The 16,554-nt window shown below is 43.7% G+C and overlaps 1 protein-coding gene across 2 annotated transcripts in view; it reads left to right on the top strand.

The window, feature by feature from the left end:
- LOC138964273 (TBC1 domain family member 30-like) overlaps window positions 1–16,554 on the top strand; it is a 163,477-nt gene that overhangs the window by 68,410 nt on the left and 78,513 nt on the right. Inside the window, exon 1 of one of the 2 annotated variants that reach the window (XM_070336180.1) lies at window positions 12,221–12,327. The exons of the other annotated variant lie outside the window; for it this stretch is intronic. The gene's annotated coding sequence lies outside the window, so the exon portion shown is untranslated. Of the gene's footprint in view, window positions 1–12,220; window positions 12,328–16,554 lie in introns of those variants that run through there. 2 annotated transcript variants of the gene reach the window in all.

Raw genomic sequence — 16,554 nt, 5'->3', positions numbered from 1 at the left:
GTAAATTGAACAGATCCTGCTTGGTCATGATATTTCCTTTTATTATTACACTGCCCATCATCCTCTATATGAGAGTGTGTGTCCATCATTCCCGGCAATTAGAGTATCCATTTTCTTCTTGTCTGTGTCTGGCCAGCTGTTGTGTCTCATCTGCCCTCGTCGGTCGCTCAATTGTGACTGAGATAGCTGAGATATCTCAGTATCTCTATTCCGAGATGGTGACTTTTCCCCTCATGCCGTCTGCGATGAGCTAAGCCGGTTCACACACACACACACACACACAAATACATATATGAGCATGCGAGAAAGAGAAAGAGAAAGAGAATGTTGGGACAGTGTGAACGACGTTGTTGTCTAGCAGACGGATGTTTACCATCTATAAAATGCCGCAGGTGTCAAGTTAAAGCTAGCTAGCAAGCTTGTTGGAACATTGTGAACAGAGCGTCAGTGTCGTTGTGCTGCTGAGCTTTTGTATATCCGAGCCGTAAGCTTTCTGTGAGCAGACTGAAAGGGACACCATAAAGAATACCCCCCACACACACACACACACACACTCACACACATACGTGCGCAAAACGCGCGCAAAACAATCACGCATATACACACAGCCACAACAACAGAGCAAGATTTATATTTCAACTAAGATGTAAGAATTTACCTTCTGGCGGGCAAGTGATGCTCATCAAATATACATCGAGAATGTATAGCCTACTAGGCCAGCGAAAAGACGGCACAATGCCTGGCAAACTTCTTCAATAATGCACATGATTGACCGTACCTCTTTTTTTCTTTTGAGAACCATGCTTTGTGGTACTGTTTCCGTGGTTTTACTAGCTTAGTGTTATGTTATGAAGTGTAGTCACGTGTAGTGTGATGTAGTGGCAGAGAGAGAGAAAGAGAGAAAGAGAGAGAGAGAGTGTGTGTGTGTGTGTGTGTGTGTGTGTTGAGCAATCATGAGCAGACATTTTGAATGGCCCATAGTGTGTGATGTCGCGTATTTGTCGGCCCTTAGATGTTAGGTGCTGAAACAATGAGTGTGCAATGAAAGAGAGAGAAAGAAAGAGAGACAGACAGACAGACAGACAGACAGAGAAAGAGGGAAAGTACTTTACCCTTCATGTACTTTTCCCTGCAATGCGATCTGTCATCTTCGAGTTTCGTTTGCTAATTTTAGAGATCAATGGTTGGCGGAAGTAATAACGTTAACATTTAAAAGGCTAGGTTTCTTTGAAAAAAGTAGTTGGGCAACTTTTACAGACTCTGCAGATATCGACCTGATACTCGTAAAGTAAACAAATTTCGAGTCGGTGACAAAAAGTGGTTGTCTGGTTGGTATAGTGCCTCCAGTAAATAGACGCAGAATTTGGTGAGCGAAAGAAAAAATAAGGCTTTTTCAATGCCTTCACTCCATAGAGACAATATTTGGTTAGTAGAAATTGGCCATTCTAGTGCCTCGATTAATAAACACAAGCAGCTAGTATTTATAGAGTGATAAGTTGAAATGTATAGCGCTTTCGTTATATAACTATTATTATAGGCCGTATTTGACTATGAACTAATTTGCTTTTTATTGCTTTTAGTGCATCCGTTATATAAAGACATTATTTGACGAGCTAAAAAAAATTAATAAAAAGGGCCTTTTTGGTGCCTTTTTTACACACAGATACTACTTGCCGAGAAAAAAAAAACTACGGTGCACAGTGGTCTTTCTACTTCTTCCATACAAAAAGATTCACTCGAAAGATCATTCGGAATTCTTCTTTTTCTCCTCATCGGACCAGTATGATATCATGCGCCTGTGCTTGCAAAATGCTGCTACTGTTAGTGCCACCCCCCCCCCCCCCCTTCCCACTCCCCCCCCCCCACCCCCCATAACCCCACTCCCCCTATCGTTCTCTCCGATCGATGTGGCTGATGGCAATCTACCCTGTAATCAAGAAACGCCCTTATCTGTGATGTCAGTTATTCAGAGTCATTCCACGAAAATAAACTGAATTCTGTAAAGAAGAAGTAATTATGCCCCTGCTCAGAAAACGCAACAAATGACCTGTTTTCTCCAAATTAATTGCCTGGAAGCAATTTCCTCAGCGAAAACAGTATCTTGTGTCTAATTGCATGCTGCATGTTCGAGTCCCATAAACTTGCTTCTTTGAAACCGGTTGTTGACTTCTCAGCGTCTGCGTCTCTTTTAGAGTTTTCAAAACGGCGACCTAAACAGAAGAAAACAAACACCATCGTTGGTTGCATCCTTTTACTAGTGGGACGCTGCAATTCTTTGTTGAACTCATCGATTGAGCTTACCTTTACCTGGAAGAGAAAATTTTCTCTTGTCTTTTATCGTTGTTGGCTATAAGGTCATTCTGTCATATCACTATAAGTTCTACAAAAAGCCTACCAGAGCAGGGTGAACTTCCAACGGGTGCCTGCCCATTGTGGCATCCCAGGGAACTCTAAGGCCGGTGTACCAGCGACTAATGTTGTTAAGAAAAACTCCCGAAGACTTGTCTCAGCTGTAAGGAAAAGACAATGCTCATCATACACCTCTTATAATCCGGAGTGGAAATAGACTGCATTGCTTTTCAAAGGGAAAAACTAGTCGTCGTTTGGAGACATCGCTCTGGACACAACTGACATCTGGCCACACATATAAAGCTGATTCCTTTGCCTCTCTGCACGTGTGATCAAGAAACACAAGCGACATGATACATTTTGCAGAGGTATTGAAACGACTCCAGCCAGAGGGTGGCCGTTTCTCCCACGGAACAGTCACACTTCGTAGCTGAAATGAACCAGAGAAGGCAGTCCAATCAAGTTTGACTTTTGTTTAGCTAATGAGTTAGAGGTGTGCGAGAAGAAAAGTAAGAAGAAGAAGAGGGTAATATTTCAGACAAGAAGACGAACAAGAAGTAATAATAATGATACCAGCGCTATTCTTCAACTGTCTAAGACAATCTTATTTCTACGATGTCTTCTCTTTCCGTCAGTCAGGAAGAAAGATGACCAGGATAGGGACAATGAGAGGGTCAGACACAAAGTACAAGACGCTTAAAGGCACAGTACGCCTCCCGTAAACCATCACAGATACTATACTGTCAGGCTTTTACACACAGTACAAACCCTTCCATTTGAACACTCACCGAACGGGAACATCCTAGGTGCATGCCCTACGTAAAGAGCGAGCAATTTTCAAAGAATTAATTTTTCGGGTTGAGACCATCTCAATCGGACCCATCCTGAACTCAGGTCAAAAATGAGTTACTTCCCTTCAACTGGCGATAGCCGTGGAGCGATGATTGTGCGTTTTGGCGCTAGACCTAACTTTTAAAATCTAAATAATAAATTGACAGCTTGTTACACAAACATTCTTAAATCATACAAGAAATATTTTTTCATCAAGACAAGATCAGTACAATTCGAAGTTTTGAAAGTTTGAAAAAAGAAAAGCCCGGAAGCAGGGTCACGCAAGGTCGTGGTTTTCGTAGCAGACGACGGTTTATATGCAGTCACAAGCCATCGCTCGAGTTCTTATGAACCAAATTCGTTTGTTTCGTGAAAAGTCAAGAGGTACATAATAACGTGCTATTGCAGAAAAGCTCACAGCGAGCTAAATTCAAATTACAAACTGACGACTGCATTGTGAAAAAGGGAAACTGGATCACACGGGTTCACGATGGCTCAGGGGTAAGATAAACCACGCAAAAATAAATTCTTTGAAAATTGCTCGCTCTTTACGTAGGGCACCTAGGATGTTCCCGTTTGGTGAGCGTTCAAATGGAAGGGTGTTTGTACTGTGTGTAAAAGCCTGACAGTATCTGTGATGGTTTACGGGAGGCTTACTGTGCCTTTAACCCAGCACCTCTTCTCCATCCCAAGAGGACAAAACCCAGTCATCCCATAATACCTTCTAGAGAGGACAATCTCTTCTGTCCCAGCCGTTCTTCTGCATCTGTCATTGGGCCCAGTGACATTATTTTGTTCTCATCCTCAGCCCACGCATTTCCAGCCCATTGAGCTATATATAGATACAATCCCAGTATTCCACCCCTTCGTCCAGCGTATGGTTTCTACCTCAATTGGAGTTTTGCGCATGGAGTAAGCTGTTTGAGTATGTCATTGCGTTGGTCTCGCAAATATATTCTCCCCAAGTGCCCAAAGCCAGGTTGCACCGAGGCAGATGAGGTTCTATATCGGGCTCTCTAGGGAACGTGCTGAAAATGGTGCTTAGCGCCCACGCACTTGGCATTCTCTCTGGGTCTGGGGATACGGAGGTGTGTATCTGACGGAAGCACAACGGCCACTGATGGGTCTGCAATCGCGCAGCGGATATTACTTGTGATTAGGCGTCACTTGCAGTTCACGTGCCCACCGCTGATTGCCTGTTTTTCTTCGATGTTTGGTGCACAGATGTGTTTTACTGTTTTCTATGGGGTCCTGATTTGGCCTATTATGGTCCGCTGGACCCGAAAAGCAACAGCTAACTAACTGTTTTCTATGTTTTCTTTTTTTTCCCTTGTTGTTTTGTTCTTTGGGCGTTCGTTTTTTTGGAATTTGTACGTGAAAACTTGTTTGCGCTTTTTCGATTAGTTTATTTCCTTTGTTCATGCTTGCACCGCATAGAAAGACCATATTGCGGGGTGGGGGGGGGGGGGTGTATGCCATACAAGCACTTTTTGTATGTCAGTCGCTCCGACCAAAATAATGCATACTTGTTTTGGTGTGTCACCCCGAAATGTGCCTGTAGCGAATCCCTTTGTTCTTGCACATTTTACTGGCATATAAAACCATCGGTCTTCTTCTGTTTTTTTGGTACCAACACAGCGCTGTTTTACGAATCTGCATACAAAACAGTGCCTATTTCCTGTGTTCGTCTTCTTCGTCCAAAGAGAAAAAAGCAAATTCACCCCATTAAACCTTGCAGAGATGACCATTTTTTCTGTCCCAGCTTATTTCTACATACACCATTGTGATCTGTGCGAGGAGTTTTTTTCTCAGTCTCTGCCCACGCATGTCCGCACCTCTGTCCATCGTATAATTTGAACCTCATTTATAGTCCCGCGCACATTGCAGGCTATTGAAGTGAAGCTTTGTGAGTCGACTGAAAAATAGAGCGATGAATGCAAATTGTTTTGGCACGATACGTCAGCAGTGCTTATCATCTGTCTGTACGGGCCTTTCCTCATCTCCAAAGTCTCCTGAGAGGCTCGCCTGAAGTCGTTGCTCCTTGAAGAGTTTGGTAGTGCTTGCATGACTATCTTCATTTGTATCCAAAGCCTGTGACTTAAGTGAACTCCCAGAGAACTGTATGAAGACACTTCCACATAAAAATAAAACACCACACACAACAGAAAATAGTTTGGGTATACTCTCCATCAATATTTCGTCACTTTACTATCGCTGACTTCTTCGGTATGGTATGGACAACTAAGAAACTAAACACACTTTCCACAGTGAAGTTAGCTATAGCTACTTCGATTACCGATTGTGAAAGAGAACTATCAGCAGCACTAGGTTATAATGACCTTCCTTTACATCTGCATTGCACAAAGAAACAAGTCGCGTAAGGCGAAAATACAATATTTAGTCAAGTAGCTGTGGAACTCACAGAATGAAAGTGAACGCAATGTAATTTTTCAGCAAGACCGTATACTCGTAGCATCGTCAGTCCACCGCTCATGGCAAAGGCAGTGAAATTGACAAGAAGAGCGGGGTAGTAGTTGCGCTAAGAAGGATAGCACGCTTTTCTGTACCTCTCTTTGTTTTAACTTTCTGAGCGTGTTTTTAATCCAAACATATCATATCTATATGTTTTTGGAATCAGGAACCGACAAGGAATAAGATGAAAGTGTTTTTAAATTGATTTGGACAATTTAATTTTGATAATAATTTTGATATATTTAATTTTCAGAGCTTGTTTTTAATCCGAATATAACATATTTATATGTTTTTGGAATCAGCAAATGATGGAGAATAAGATAAACGTAAATTTGGATCGTTTTATAAATTTTTATTTTTTTTTACAATTTTCAGATTTTTAATGACCAAAGTCATTAATTAATTTTTAAGCCACCAAGCTGAAATGCAATACCGAACCCCGGGCTTCGTCGAAGATTACTTGACCAAAATTTGAACCAATTTGGTTGAAAAATGAGGGCGTGACAGTGCCGCCTCAACTTTCACGAAAAGCCGGATATGACGTCATCAAAGACATTTATCAAAAAAAATGAAAAAAAACGTTCGGGGATTTCATACCCAGGAACTCTCATGTCAAATTTCATAAAGATCGGTCCAGTAGTTTAGTCTGAATCGCTCTACACACACACACACACGCACGCACACACACACACACGCACATACACCACGACCCTCGTTTCGATTCCCCCTCGATGTTAAAATATTTAGTCAAAACTTGACTAAATATAAAAACAAACAAAACAAAATACCAAAACACCCACACCAACATTCCGTGTCGAACTCATTAATTTAAACCCATTCGTCTGGTGAGGCTATTAATTAACCACAACCCTTGCTTTGAAGAAAGCAACAACGCAAATCCACAACGAAGGCGATTGAAATGTAATTTACCTCTAGTTTAGATCCTTACAAAAAGCCCAGCGTGTAGATTCCACTTCAACTTCTTTCTAGAATCGAAGAAAACAGCATTTCAGGAAGCGGACTCTGGTGAAAGCAGAAGAAGAAGAAGAAAAACAAAATGGTGCATTTTTGCTGACTGGCATTGATTTGGTCTTGTTGTGTAGGCAATCCAGCGCGCGTAGAATGTAATTTGACACTAATTCAGATCCCAACAAAAGGCTAGGATGCAGATTGCACCTCAACGTTCTCTCTAGAATTGAAGAAAACGGCGAACAGAGAGAAAAGAAGAGGAAGAATGATGCCTTTTTGTCGAAAGGCGTTGATTAGGTCTTGTTGTCTAGGCAATCCAGCGCGTATAGAATGTAATTTGTGACACTAATTCAGATCACAACAGAACGTTAGGATGTAGATTCCACCAAAACTTTCTTTCTGAAAGTAGAATTGAAGAAAACGGCGATTCAGATAGCGAACAGAGAGGAAAGAAGAAGAAGAATGATGCCTTTTTGTCGAAAGGCATTGATTAGGTCTTGTTGTCTAGACAATCCAGCCCGTGTAGAATGTAATTTGACACTAATTCAGCAGATTCCAACAAAACACTAAGATGTAGATTTCACCTAAACCTTTTTTTATTTCTTTTTTTCTCTCTCTTTTGTTTAGAATTGAAGAAAACGGCGAACAGAGAGGAAAGAAGAAGAAGAAAACTGAGGCCTTTTTGTGGAAAGGCGTTGATTAGGTCTAGTTGAGGAGGCAATCTACTGCATGTAGGGGATCGATGGGACGGACCTCTCTCTCTCTCTCTCTCTCTCTCTCTCTCTCTCTCTCTCTCTCTCTCTCTCTCTCTCTCTCTCTCTCTTTCTCTCTCTCTCTCTCTGTACGACTCTCTCTCTCTCTCTCTGTACGACTCTCTCTCTCTTCACTCTCTCTCTCTCTCTCTCTCTCTCTCTCTCTCTCTCTCTCTCTCTCTCTCTCTCTCTCTCTCTCTCTCTCTCTCTCTCTTCATCCACAAAACTAAATAACATGGAATTTGTTGCAGGCAGGGAAATGCGATTGCTGTCCATTTTATTTCCGTTTCCATTCAGCTTATGCATGTCGTGATCGGTTTATGGCAGATTGATTGCGAAGGACTTCATTGTAATGCCTGTCTATTTTGTCGAATTACAGTTTTCATAGCCGCTCCTTACAATGTTGAAACCGCCGATTTTTTGTTTGTTTGTCGATGAAACTTTTCTTCTTTCAGTTTAAATTGACAGAACAAAACCTTCCTGGCTTTCTCTATGCTTTTTTTTAAAGGCGTGTTCCGCGGTAAAATATCAAGTAGTTCGTTCCCCTATAACAGTCAATACAAAGAATTACGCTCATTTTCCGATTCTTACTCTCTGTCGCGGCTTCATTCATTTCATTTCATTCCCTTGACCGATTTGGCCGTCGGGGGGGGGGGGGGGGGGGGGGGCATGAGGGGACGACGAGACAGCAGTCCTCCTCCATTCGGGTCTGTTCTGGGCCGTTGTGAGCAGCTCATCCATGGGAAGCGAGGTCCATTCCTTGACTTTGTCTGTCCAGCTCTTTGTCGGTCGGCCACGGCGACGACCACCCTCCAGAGTTCCCTGAAGTATAGTCTTGCACAGGGAGTCGTGCCTGGTGATGTGACCGAACCAGACAAGCTTGCGTCGTTTGACAGTTGCCAGGAGGGGTTCCTGGGGTCCCACGAGTGCCGTTGTTGTGTTCCGCACGTACTCGTTCGTCTTGTGTTCCAAGTATGAGATGCGCAGCAGTCTGCGCAAGCACTTGAACTCGAAGGCTTGGATCTTTCGTTCTGTTTCGGCTAGTAGTGTCCAGGTTTCACAGCCGTAGAGGAGGATGGAGACTACGAGGGACTTGTAGAGCCTGTACTTGGTGGAGAAGCTGATGGAGTTGCTTGTCCACAACCTGCTCAGTCTGGCCATCGCTGAGGTCGCCGTGGCGATTCTGATGCGGACCTCCGCGGTACTGGTGCCGTCCTTGGACAGGGTTGCTCCCAGGTACTTGAACTTGCTGACCTCTTCCAGCTTCTCGCCGTTCATGGTGATGACTGCACTGGTGTCGTTCGTGCTGTTAACCATCGTCTTGGACTTCTCCGTGCTGACCTCCATCCCGTACGCTCCTGCTCTCTCCGATAGTCTGTTGGTGAGATCTTGTAGCTCGCTGTTGCTCCCACCCATGAGGTCTATGTCGTCAGCGAATCTCAGGTTGGAGATGGGTCTGCCGCCGATGGAGATGGAGGTGTGGTGGTCGTGGAGGGTCTCCTGCATAATCTGCTCCAGGAAGAGGTTGAACAGGACAGGGGATCCCGCAGTGGGGCACTGCGGTTATGAAATTAAAAGCCCCTCCTGTTTTTGGAACCGCAGGAGCTTTCTAGTTTGCTGTTAGGTAGATTTTTGGTTCCTCTTTCCTGTCATGCTCTCTTTTTCTTCATGAATTCTTTTCTTTTTTCTGCCTTCTTGCTCATTCACCTGTATTTTTTCCAAAAATCTCTTCTCTTGCCGCTTGTCTCGCGATTCATGTATAGTTTAATCTGTTAGTGTTCTGATGTAAGTCCAGCAGTAGATAGGTTAAGCCTATTTTAACATACTGGAAACTGGTAATCTTCCAGTAGGTATTAATTTAGTTTTACTAAAGCCTGCTGGGACACAAGTAATGGGTTAGTGCATTTGTAAACAGGAATCGCTTGACAAGTGGCCCCCTTCATCCCCCCCTTCCTCGTCCTGATATGGCTCTGCGTAGTCGGCTGGACGTTAAGCAACAAATAAACAAACAAACAAACAAACAAAGGACAGGGGAGAGTAGGCATCCCTGGCGGACACCTACTGAAGTCCTGAAGAACTCTCCTATCTGTCCATCGAGGAGCACTGCACTGCTGGCGTTCGCGTAGAGTTCTTGGATGACTTGCACTAGTCTTAAAATAAAAAAAATAAAAATGATAAAGAAAGATATGTTATTCGATGCTTACTCATAGACAAACGAAACATTTGCAAAAAAGTCCACGTAGTCTGTGTAGTTTTATTTGTCTATAACTTACACAGTTTATGCATGTCTGCTCTTGGTGCAAGCAAGTCATTTCTTTCTTCCTGGAACCCTTTCCTGTCAATGATTTCTAATACATGTATATATATCAGACACAAGCGGTCAATTCACGACCATAACTCCTTTGGAAACAGCAAAGCCAGAGAAGTAGAAGTCTCCGTGGATTTGGAAACTGGCCTTTTGCCTTATCAGTCTAACTCTTTGGAGGTTCAAGCCATGTCTTTATTGGTGTGCACGGAATTTATTCCTTGGTTCCGGCAACCCTTTCCTGTCAATGATTTCTAATACATGTATATATATCAGACACAAGCGGTCAATTCACGACCATAACTCCTTTGGAAACAGCAAAGCCAGAGAAGTAGAAGTCTCCGTGGATTTGGAAACTGGCCTTTTGTCTTATCAGTCTAACTCTTTGGAGGTTCAAGCCATGTCTTTATTGGTGTGCACGGAATTTATTCCTTGGTTCCGGCAACCCTTGCCTGTCAATGTTTATCCTCTAAATCCCTGGCGCGGCTGCTTCCTCAGTGATTGACAACAAAGATTGTCCCTCACCAGTGCTTATTTCCTGAAAGAAGAAAACCCCTTTGTAGGATTTATATGGCGGACGGATAACGGTCAGTTCTCTACCACTAGCTGGAGCTGGATTTGGGAACTGCCAAACCACAGGATGTTCTTATTTCAGTTTACATTGAGAGAAGAAAAAGCAACTGTCAGGAATTCTTTGGGCGTTGCTGAAAGGCGTGTTTTGAGGTAAAATGTCGAATGGTTACCAATGGCAAATGAATACAAAGAAATGTGCAAACTTCCCGTTTTTAACACTCTAAGTCAGAAAGTCGTATTACTCTACACTGTAGAGTTTTAGTGATTTATACCATATCTGCTCTCGGTTGAAACAAGCCAAAGTCAACTCATACATTTCTGTCCCAGCCAATACAAATTCTTGCAGAAGGAGACAAATATGTATGATTTATTTGGCGGACAGTAGGCGGTCAATTCCACAACCACTATTCCTTTGAGATCAGCAAAGAGGGAGTGGGGAAGCCTCGGTGGATTTAGAAACCGGCCCTCGGTCGACATTTATCGGCTTAAAACTTAAGTGCCATGTATGCTCTTGGTGCACACATTACAAGTCATCCCTTCGTTCTAGAAGTATCATATTTTGTCAACTTTCTTCCCCCAAAAAAACAGGCCAGTGACTTACAACATAATTATGACTGTCCCAGCAAGGGCAAATTCTGTTAGAAGGAGACAAATATGTATGATTTATAGGGCGGAAAGAAGGCGGCCGAATTCCAATACCACTATTCCTTTGGGAATAGCAAAAGAGGGAGTGGAGAAGCCTCGGTGGATTTGGAAAGTGGCAAGCCACACGATTGGATCAATAATCCCGTGTGTGCTTACGTCACGCCTGGGTTGGCTCTGAGGCTAAGCCTGCTTGCGTGATGCCTTGGATTAATGTCAGGGTACCGGGGGCTGAGTTTTCTTGTCTGTCTGCTATAGTGGATTGATTTTTCTTCTTTTTCATGTTTGGGAGTCGTTTTGGTGAAGATTTTTGGAAGTGTTTTTTTTTGGTGGGGATAGAGGAGATTGAAAGTTTGGTGGGCTTTGGGGGTTTGTGCGCATCTTGTATCTATTCTTCTGTGAAGACTGTTGCCTAAATGCTCACAGACTGACAGAGATATAGTCATACAGATACCGAGACAACAGATAGTCATGCACACAGACTGACAAACACACACACACACACACACACACACACACTTTGAAACACAAGGAAACGCACTTAGACGACTAAGCTGTTTACCACATTGCACTCTTAGTGAAGTTCAATGGATACACACATGCATGTGACACAGGTTTTAGCGAGAGAGAGATACACATTTTTTGGTCGTTCTCCCAAGTTTTCGTCAAGACATACGGAGAAAACCAAATGTTCAACCGCAGACCTGTGTGAAGTACGCATCTGTATCGAAAACCGTTAATTTCATCGATTGTGAGTTATTCCGCCACCGTTAGCAATGCATACTCCCACAAGTTACATTAACGCCACACTGTTTGGCGTTGGTTCCCATCGATTGCTGGACCCCGTGTTCCACAGGCGTCACAGAACTCTCACAGAATGTAAAATTCAGTCTGCGCGTGCGGCACGATCCCATTAAACGACGTCACAGCACAGGCAAGCGATGACGACAACTATCCCACCACCACCATTTCTCTTTTTCCATATCTCTCTCTCCTTCTCCTCCCCTCTCTCTCTCTCTCTCTCTCTCTCTCTTTGAGATACATTTAACAAGACAGGAGGCTGCCATGATGATTACTAGCAAGCAATAGCAGCTAGGACGCACGCGTTCGTTTCACGTGCGCGTTGCCTCCCAGTGCGGAGTTGACGTCAAACGCAGAAGTAGGTCATTTATTTCAGGGAGGCTGTTTGTCGCATAGAACCGGTCGACGGTTATTCTGGGACTCTTTGGGTATTGGAGCCTTCTCTTGTCTCCTCTTCTTCGCTGAATTCGGCGTGTGTGTGTGGTGCCGTGTGTGTGTGGTTCTGACTGGTTGACGGTCTCTGCCTCTGTCACTTGGTCTGATCAGTGTGTGGGCGGAGGAAGGGCTGTCGACAGTGTGTCGGGTGGGATCTGCGTTTTTGTGGTGTGCCTGTAGAGACAGGAACAATTCAAGGTAGGTTGGATCTTGTTTCTGGTTTGATTTTGTAAAGTGAAACCTTTGTTTTACGACCTCTTTGTTTTTAAGACTTTGTTGCCCAATAATGATTTTCATTAAATAAGGGCGATACAATTCTCTCTGTTCCAAGACTCCCTCCATAGACACACCTAATTTCTTGCCTTTTGCTTTTAGATCATAAAACAGAGTTGTTGGTGTCCTATAGTAGTTCGTGTGTAATTTGTACTAATTGAGTCTTAATACATTTGTCAGAATTGTCTGTGTGTTGAAGCAATTTCTCTTGCCTGTTTATGGATAATTTAGAAACTGATTCGCCGTGTCTCAGGTGAGTTATACACATGTAGTTGTTGTTAGTGGGTTAGTTTGAATTCTCTCACATTGATCGGAACGATAGTGTTTCATATGTCATTCATGTTATCAGTGTACGTTCCTTGTAATATGATGCTGTTCGTCGTTGCGTCTTAGGAGAAAACTCAGTGAAGGCAGTCGACAACTGATCGGTGTTGATTACCTGTACTCAGTTTTGCGTACCTAATTTTGCTGTTTATCAACTTTTCCAGTTTTACACTACTTAACAAATGAACGTTTCAACGGGAAGTTCTTAAATGGAATGAAAGAAGGTTAAGTAAGGTCTGGTTATTGCAGTCATGCCTGACAATCTTCTTTTTAGTTCGGTTTTTGAGTGTCGCGCATCCCGCAAATAGAGCAAACGAATGCTTCTATTACATGGATAAGGGGTAACAAAGATTTTTTTTAAAAGGTTGCATACCTGAGATGGCATTTTCTCCCGTCCATTTTATTTGCCGAAATGGGTATAACAGTTTCGCCAATTTTCGGAAGTTTGAGGATATTCTTGGCGTCACATTTTCCGTACTGTGAAAATATTTGCCGAAAAGATGGCAAAATGTGCGACGATTTCTGCGTTTCAGAATATTTTTTACTTTTACCTCTTCAGGGTAAAAAGACAATCAAAACTGACCAAGTTCTGATAATTTTCTGATCAAAGTCTCTTGATAACTTCTAATAAAAGTGTCTTGCCCCTGTAATCAATCAGACCGTCATCAGTAGACAATAATTTTACTGCAAGGTGAAGTACTGTGTTCCACTCTTGAACATACTTTTCGTAACCAGTGGCGGACTCTGTGTGAAATACTATTATGTGATTCTATTAGCAAAATCAACACACATGGTAGTGTTTACCATGTGTGCTTCGACAAGTGCTTAGAACTGGGTTCCTATTGATTGATTGATTGATTGCTTCTTTTTCCAGTGCAGAATTATATTATTCGTTACAGTGTGTTCACAACTGGCTACAAAAAGTGTTTTCAAAAGTGGAACACTTCAGTTTACAGTGAATGTTTTAGTAGAATTCCTTATCTTACATGTCCATGATGAAGGGAGAAGCAAAAATTGCTGTCATTATGATAACTGTTTCTTCAAAGTCTTACGTTAACACTACCTGAACAAAATGTCCTTGCCTCGTATACAATGAGATCCTCGTTAGCAGTAAACCACCATCGATCAGCAGACTCTGCCTGCAAATCCACTGCGCCCGCGGTGTCATGAACAGAAAATCCCAGGGGATTTTACACCGCTTACGGGGAATAATCAATCAATCAATCAATCAATATGAGGCTTATATCGCGCGTATTCCGTGGGTACAGTTCTAAGCGCAGGGATTTATTTTATTTTTATTTTTATTTTTTTATGCAATTTATGTCGCGCACATATTCAAGGCGCAGGGATTTATTTATGCCGTGTGAGATGGAATTTTTTTGCACAATACATCACGCATTCACATCGGCCAGCAGATCGCAGCCATTTCGGCGCATATCCTACTTTTCACGGCCTATTATTCCAAGTCACACGGGTATTTTGGTGGACATTTTTATCTATGCCAATACAATTTTGCCAGGAAAGACCCTTTTGTCAATCGTGGGATCTTTAACGTGCACACCTCGATTTTTCGTCTCATCTGAAAGACTAGCACTTGAACCCACCACCAAGGTTAGGAAAGGGGGGAGAAAATTGCTAACGCCCTGACCCAGGGTCGAACTCGCAACCTCTCGCTTCCGAGCGCAAGTGCGTTACCACTCGGCCACCCAGTCCAATAATGACCCCTTTTGAATGGCTTTGGGATTGTGTGTGGATGGACTTGACTCTTTGGTATCTACTGATCGGACAATGTTCTGGAGTTCGTGGTAGAATGGAACAACCATGACATGAAAGAACCTAGGTTTAGTCGTGAAGTTATTCATGTTTTCCACTATTTTCACCCATCAATATCAATTTATTTTTGTGTGTTTTTTCCTTAAAAACTGGGGAAGTTTAAAGTTGTGCGAGTTTTGTTTTCGAGTGTATGTTAGTATAAATAGGCTAATCAGAAGCAACATGTTGATGTAATGCAGTACTGTAACCGTTCGCAAAAAAAAAGAGTTTCGCAAACAAGATATTTAAAAAAATTATTCACTAAAGTAGATTGATAAAAATAAAAGTCTCAATGATGTATGGTTTCAATATCTTTCCATCTACCCAGGTTAGTGTGCACTACAAGAAATGTAAGACCAAGACGAATTGCTGTTGCTTTTAGAATTATTCACCACTAATATTAAATCTATGTTCGGACGATTGGAAACTAGAGAACAAGATATTTATAATGTATGAGGTGAAAACAGAGGTCGATTGCATAACAGGTGACAACTTTGAAATGAAACAACGACGTAGTTTTCTTTGTGGCATCATCTATTTCTTCCTAGGTTTATTTCGGTCGATTTGTCTTCGTTTTGCCCTCTCCTGGGCTAGATACACAGAAAACGGCACGGTATAAAACCCATCGACCAAAGACCTTCGACAACCATAACAAAGGGCAAAAGGCCATCATATTCTTGCCAGTGTGTCTTTTGTGGATGATGGTATCCTCCTAAACAGCAACTCAGCATCGATCAAGGGATGTATACTTGGCAAAGAAACACAGTGCCGGAAGGGCTACCGACGGGGAGTCTAGTGGGGGCAAAGAAACACAGTGCCGGAAGGGCTACCGACGGGGAGTCTAGTGGGGGCAAAGAAACACAGTGCCGGAAGGTCTACCGGCGGGGAGTCTAGTGGGGGCAAAGAAACACAGTGCCGGAAGGGCTACCGACGGGGAGTCTAGTGGGGGCAAAGAAACACAGTGCCGGAAGGGCTACCGACGGGGAGTCTAGTGGGGGCAAAGAAACACAGTGCCGGAAGGGCTACCGACGGGGAGTCTAGTGGGGGCAAAGAAACACAGTGCCGGAAGGGCTACCGACGGGGAGTCTAGTGGGGGCAAAGAAACACAGTGCTGGAAGGGCTACCGACGGGGAGTCTAGTGGGGGCAAAGAAACACAGTGCCGGAAGGTCTACCGGCGGGGAGTCTAGTGGGGGCAAAGAAACACAGTGCCGGAAGGGCTACCGACGGGGAGTCTAGTGGGGGCAAAGAAACACAGTGCCGGAAGGGCTACCGACGGGGAGTCTAGTGGGGGCAAAGAAACACAGTGCCGGAAGGGCTACCGACGGGGAGTCTAGTGGGGGCAAAGAAACACAGTGCCGGAAGGGCTACCGACGGGGAGTCTAGTGGGGGCAAAGAAACACAGTGCCGGAAGGGCTACCGGCGGGGAGTCTAGTGGGGGCAAAGAAACACAGTGCCGGAAGGGCTACCGACGGGGAGTCTAGTGGGGGCAAAGAAACACAGTGCCGGAAGGTCTACCGGCGGGGAGTCTAGTGGGGGCAAAGAAACACAGTGCCGGAAGGGCTACCGACGGGGAGTCTAGTGGGGGCAAAGAAACACAGTGCCGGAAGGGCTACCGACGGGGAGTCTAGTGGGGGCAAAGAAACACAGTGCCGGAAGGGCTACCGACGGGGAGTCTAGTGGGGGCAAAGAAACACAGTGCCGGAAGGGCTACCGACGGGGAGTCTAGTGGGGGCAAAGAAACACAGTGCCGGAAGGGCTACCGACGGGGAGTCTAGTGGGGGGGCCCACTGCATAATTTGTATGTAGGAGATACGGATCTTCCGTTCTGAATGATTTTTATGGCTCTCAGAGGAAGCACGCACATGGAAGTCTATATCAAATAAATGTGCGATGGAAGTTTGCGAACTGATACGGTGTGCTTCGTTGGAAATTGGTGTCGTAGTTTTGTTTGTAGACATTTTGCATTTGCTCCTTGTTTTATTACGATTCCTTGACGACTTCTTTACTCATGGCTG

Source organism: Littorina saxatilis, linkage group LG4 (assembly GCF_037325665.1).
Source record: "Littorina saxatilis isolate snail1 linkage group LG4, US_GU_Lsax_2.0, whole genome shotgun sequence".
In the NCBI taxonomy this organism is placed as follows: Eukaryota; Metazoa; Mollusca; class Gastropoda; order Littorinimorpha; family Littorinidae; genus Littorina; species Littorina saxatilis.
Note: the sequence above shows the minus strand (reverse complement) of the source record. Positions and strands in the feature narration are given on the sequence as shown.